The sequence below is a fragment of the Grammomys surdaster genome, unplaced genomic scaffold (genome assembly GCF_004785775.1).
Source record: "Grammomys surdaster isolate TR1022 unplaced genomic scaffold, NIH_TR_1.0 125562, whole genome shotgun sequence".
Classification (NCBI taxonomy): domain Eukaryota; kingdom Metazoa; phylum Chordata; class Mammalia; order Rodentia; family Muridae; genus Grammomys; species Grammomys surdaster.
This window is the reverse complement of record NW_021620409.1, coordinates 99,332-105,342: the sequence shown is the minus strand read 5'-3', so window position 1 is coordinate 105,342 and position 6,011 is coordinate 99,332. Positions and strand designations below refer to the sequence as shown.

At 46.6% G+C, this 6,011-nt stretch overlaps 1 long non-coding RNA gene across 2 annotated transcripts in view; it reads right to left on the bottom strand.

The window, feature by feature from the left end:
* The window catches only part of LOC114638256, a 29,390-nt gene that overhangs the window by 6,985 nt on the left and 16,394 nt on the right, over positions 1-6,011 (bottom strand). For both annotated transcript variants that reach the window (XR_003713856.1, XR_003713855.1), the window contains one exon: positions 2,625-3,060. This is a non-coding gene — a long non-coding RNA (uncharacterized LOC114638256). The remainder of the gene's footprint in view (positions 1-2,624; positions 3,061-6,011) is intronic.

Here is a 6,011-nt window from a genome sequence, read left to right as displayed (position 1 = left end):
TGTATGTGTGTATTGCATGTGTATGTGTGTATTTTGTGTGTGTGAGTATGTATATTGTATATTTGTTTTATGTGTGTGAGTGTGTGTCTCTGTGTGTATTGTGTGTGTGAGTGTGTGTGTATGTGTGTGTGTGTACACACATGTCTATAAGGTAGAATAAAGGGAAAGTGAGAGAACAGAAAGGAGTGACCATGTAACCTCCAGGTATGATACCATTTGAAGATCCAGAGAGATGTCTTTGACACAGAAAGTCATTCTGTGGCTTATGTTTTACTGTTTATGTCTTTTCCTGAAAACAGGACATGCCTGCTTTTGAAAAGTCACAGGACGGTGAGAACGAGAGAGATCTACTGTATTTAGGCAAGGTTCCAGAGGCATTGTGTGATTTTATGGTGATTTTATGACGGGGCAGTTTTGAACAACAGATACTTTGAGCCACAAGTTACAACACAGTGCAGAAAGTGCTGACACGGGCAGATAAAAGTCAACACTAGTTCAAGTTCTGGAGAGGTCATGGCAAAGGGTGGGCATAGGGGACATGACACGAAAGTGCTTCCAACAGAAGTTGAAGTTACCACAATCTGGTAACTTCAGATTGTGAAATGGGTGGCTGGCAGCTCTGCGGGAACAGGAAGCAGAAGAAAGAGGTGAAGGTGGAGATTTAGTACAGTGAGGGAGGGAGCTTTGTCTGGTTTGTTCACTGGTGTATCTCAAGTGCTGAAAGCTATAACTCAATAAATCTATATGCAGGGACTGGAGACACAGTTGAGCAGTTAAGAGAGCGTGCTGTTCTTCCAGAGGATGCAAGTTTGGTTCTCAGCACTTGAATCAGGCAGCTTACAACTGCCTGTAACTCCCACTCCACAGGATCCAGCACTCTTTCCTGTCTTCTACAGGTACCTGCACACACATGGTTTATAGGTGTGGAGAGCCGCATAGTGCCGTGCCCTTAAGATGGCGCCGGTCTCCGCCTTCCGCCACCTGTTGGTGAGAGCTCTTAGGAGTAAACAAGTCCTTATTTGGCTGTGGCTGGTGATCTGGCTTGTCTCCTTGAGTGTGGACCTATCTGCTGTTGCCATGTGCCAGACAGGGGCTGACTAGTCCTAGAGTACTTAAGCCTGGGAGACGCTTTCCCCGGGGTCAGAAGTCAGAAGATTATTCAAGGGTCCTGAATAAACTGCTTGGAGAAGAGCTCACGCGTTGCGTCTTCCTTGCTGGTCGAGGGTGGACGTGACATATAGGCACACAGATACATAAATAAAAAAAATGAATGTTTAGCAGAATCTATTTGTAATCAGATAATCCTGGGTGCTATTGAGAGTGGACCATTAGTTGGAGAGTGTGAGTTTGTGGTTATTATCCAGGAGGACCAGCCACTTCCTGGACGTGGAAGGTGTGGAGTAGACAGGATATTGAAAGCACAAGAATGGGTTGTTCAGATGAAGGTTCCCCGGTGTCTATGAATTTTGTCCTGCAGAAGGACTGAGGCCAAGAGGAGGACGAAAGGAAGGAAGTGGCAGTGGTGTGGAAGTCCAGACGCAGCTGAACTGTACATGTTGGAGGACTGGAATCTGATGCCAGAAGGTGGGAGTCACTTAGAAGCCAGCCAGGTATTGAAGACTTGTTTCCCCTCCGTTCAGGGCCTCTGAGACCCATAGTCACTATCAAGGGGGATAGACTCAGCCTTGTGCACTCTGAGGTAAGAGAAACTATCCAGGCAGGGAACTAATTATTATTATTAGTTTGTCATTAGTCTTAGCAATTTGTGCTAAAATTTGCTCGGGGAGATTGCCAAAGATGGTTACAGAGTCAGCCTCTGAAGTAGGCATGGTTAGAGTGGACTGAGGACAGGGTCAGGACTGGCCTCCTTGTGTGGGCTCGAGATGTGGGAGAGGTGGTCCCAAAGCTGCCACACCTAAGTTGGATCACCGGGAGAATGCACTTGGAAGAGCTGAACTCTTATGGGATGCCTGTGTATGTATTTATGAAAAGGTAGTAAGCTTGGCTTCACGCTCACCTGGCTTCACGTCTGACATGTCATCTCGTGTTCCCATGTGTGCTCTGACTCCACCTCAGTCCCGTAATACCCATCTGCCTTGATACCACCACCAGGTACAAGCCAATAGGGGTTTCTCATCTTATACGCATAGCATCCAGAATTGTAACCTAAATATACCCCCTTTCTCCATAAAATTATGCAGTTTCAAGTATTCTAGTAAAGTATTAAAAACTAAACTACATGGAATTCCCTGGCCCTCATATCAGGGATCTTGATACAGCAGTCACCCTAAACTGTCCTTACTAGGAATCCTGGCTTTTTGATTAGCTAGGGGCTGAACATAGACACAAGCATTCTTCTTTATATTCCCCCACACGACTGACTTCCTGGTGCTATTTTTTATCTTCCACCCCAATGCTTTAGTTATCATTGCCTTTGCTATTTTTTTCCCCCTCTGTGGACTTCAGGCTTTTTAGAGGCTCTAGAGTTACATAGACCATGCTAGGAAGAGAGCTACAGGAAGACAGAGAAGGGCCTGGTCATTACTTCAGAAGCATTGCCCTGGAAACAACTCTGAGTGTGTTTGTAAGGGATCTAGATTAGGTTAATCAAAGCTAAGACTCACCCTCAGTGGGTGGTGCCCTTGACTGCGTTCACGATGCTGGCCACTGGTTTCTGCAGGGAGCGGTGGGTGCCGATTCCTAGGGTACCAGTCTGAGGTTCATCTGTAACTGATGAGGGTGAAGTGATCCAGGCTGGATAAGTAGTGTCACCATCTTCCCTCGGATTCTGGACCAAAGCCTCTCCCAGCTGACATTCAGCAATGCAGCTCTGCACCTTGATGTGGCCCCTGGGGGTCCCACTCCCAGGTTCATCAGACTGAGGAAGGCTGCTGTTTCTAGGATGCTCACAGCAAAGGCTGAAGGTCTGAGGGATGGAGACTAAGGCACAGTAACTTGTGAGCAGCAGTGGGAAGATGGGCACACATGTCAGGCTCTGCGGTTGGAGGCTGACAGCTTCAGAGGCTTCTGCCGATTGACAGAGGCCCCCAGGCCTCAGGCCTGGAACGGTAAGGAGAAAGCGACCCTGAGAGTTAATAAATACATAAATACGTTCTCTCTCAAGAGGTGTGCTCGTGTGGAATAAAGTGAGCTGAGTCCAAGAATTTATCACCCACCATTCTCATACAGTTGTGAATAGCTGTCTCCTAACACTTCCCCACCCTCATGTGTCGTGTCCCCTAAACGGGTGAGCTGCAACAACGATTCCTTAGTTTGTTTTTGAAGGTCTTTTGTCGCAGGAACTACACAAGTAACGGATACACACTAAACCAACAAGTTGGCCAGTGAATTTACGGGGGGGGGGGGTTTCCTCCAGAAACATGAGTGCAGGGGCACTCGCGCTCGTGCGGGTGACTCTTGCTATTGTACTCAAAAGCCAACCCCAGTGTAAGTGCTGACTCACCAAAGCTGCTGCACCGAGTCCACCTTCTGGTTCCCCTTCTGCCTCCTGTATCAGCTAGCACCCTGCCCCACCCCCAACCTCGCGCATTAGGATTATGTGTAGCTGGGCTGACATGGTGAGGTAGGAGGAACTGAGGGGCTGGCATCTCAGGTGAGGGGATGGTGACCCTCTCCACTTCTCTGAAGGGATGTCAGCAGGCCTGGTTTTAGGAAGGTCTTTTAAGGGCGCTCAAAGCTGCTCCAGGTTCAGCTGTGCCACTCCTGGACCGCAGTGTTCCGTAACAGGAGACTGTACTGCTGACTAAGTGCCTTCCACTCCTTGTCCCATGTATTCCGCACAGCTCTGTGGCTTAACAAGCCATGTCTGTGAGAAGCTAACTGATCCTTCCTTAAGCAGGTTTACTTAACCGATGATGGATAAGAAATTCCACCTTCTTTGAGATCCTCGCTCTGCTTTACTCCACACTGCCACCTAGTGGGCACACCCACAGAACAGCTCCTCCTCAGCCCATGTTGGCTACAACAGAGCATGTGTGGTTGGTAACCCAGGTTGGTTTTTTTTTTTTTTTAATTGCTTCCTATGAACCTCTAGGAAAACTTTATATTATAAAATGTGATATGTACTATCAGCTGACATCCCCAGGAAAGCACTCCGCCATACGACAGAACTCAACGCCATACAAAAAGAATAAAATCAAGCTTAACTCTTGGAAAGCTGAGGGTTACATAGCTGGAGTCTCACTGTTGAGCCCAGAAAGGATAAAATCAGGACCCAGTTCTTACTTTCCTTCTGGAGACAAGAGTCCATAGTTATTGTCACAAATCGTAGGACTTTAGAAGTTGAATTATTGAAGCTCTCTATACTTCTAATTTCCTTTCAAATATTTACATTATCATACATTACAATTAACTGTTGGTGTATGCCCTGTGAATTTGAGACACACCGACAGGTGTAATTACCATCAGCACCAAGATAACATAGTTTCATCATCCTTCCATGCCTTCCTGTCCACGTCTTTAAGTCACACCCCCACCCACCTATGCCTATGCAACCACTGGCCTGTTTCTCATCGCTGCATGTACCCATGGAACACAGCAAACCCATTTACTTTCACACAACTTGTTGGAGTAGTATTCCAGTACAGAACTGGCTTAATGCACGCAAATCTTTTCTATATCCCATTAACACAAAAATCCCCAGTTCTATCATATAGTTAGAGTGGAGAGAAATCTGGGCACACTCTAACTAACTCCCTTTGTGAAATTAAACAAAGGAGTTATGTGTTCCCAGAACATAGTAGAGGTGTGTCTTTAGGACTGTAATTAGGGATATTCCAGTTCAAAGCCAGGGAAAAGTCCAAGAACAGAAGGTTAAAAAGAACTCTCCAAGCCAAAGCAGCTTGTAAATCTAGCCAGGGAGATATGCTCAGGTTCCAAGGCCAGGATCTCTTCTCTCAGCGCTGCTTTCTGTCCTTTTGTTACTAACCTGCACCCTCTCCAGCCCACCCTGTGAGCCACCCATCCTGCTTTGCATTGGCAGCTGATTGGGCATATTAGTTACTGCTGTCTTGGCTCTGACAGAATATACCTGATAAAAGCAATTTAAGAGCTGAGTGTGGTGGGGGCGTAGCGGGGTGAGCCTGTAACCTCAGCACTTAGAAGGTGGAGATAGGAAAATCAGGGTTCAGATCAAGGTCAGGCCTGGATATTATGAGTTCAAGGGCAACTTGGGCTACTTGAAAGTCTTCTCTATAAAAACAAATAAACAAAACCAGAGCTAATGGAGGGACGTGTCTGCTTGACTTACAGATTGAGAGAGTACAGTTTGTTGTGGTGGGCAGCCCACAGCACTGGGGACATGCTCACATCTGGGCAAGTTGAATTATATTTTCTCTTATAATTCTTTCATATTATAAAGTTATAAATATATTTTCTTTTTTTTTTTTTTTTTTTTGGTTTTTCGAGACAGGGTTTCTCTGTGTAGCCCTGGCTGTCCTGGAACTCACTCTGTAGACCAGGCTGGCCTCGAACTCAGAAATCCACCTGCCTCTGCCTCCCAAGTGCTGGGATTAAAGGCGTGCGCCACCACCGCCCGGCTATAAATATATTTTCTTTATTGCTGCTGGCGAGGCAGCCATCTGTCCAAACTGACTTTCAACTCACTGTAAGCCCAGCCCAGACAGGCATTGCCCTAGGAGATGTTTCAACTTCCCCGGGGGTTGGGGGGTGGGGTTGGGATTTTGGATAAGCACTGCCATGCTTATGTAAATACATGATTTCAGGGCCAGTCAGATGACTCAGCAAGTAACAGTGCTTGCTACATAATACTGATGACCTGAGTTCAATCTCTGAGACCCACAGTGAGAAGAGAGAAACATCATCCTCTGACTTCCATATATATGTCATGACACACACGTACCTACACACACACACACACACACACACACACACACACACAAACACACAGAAAAAGAGAGAGGGGGAAAGAGAGAGAGTGAGAAAGAGAGAGAGAGAGAGAGAGAGAGAGAGAGAGAGAGAGAGAGAGAGAG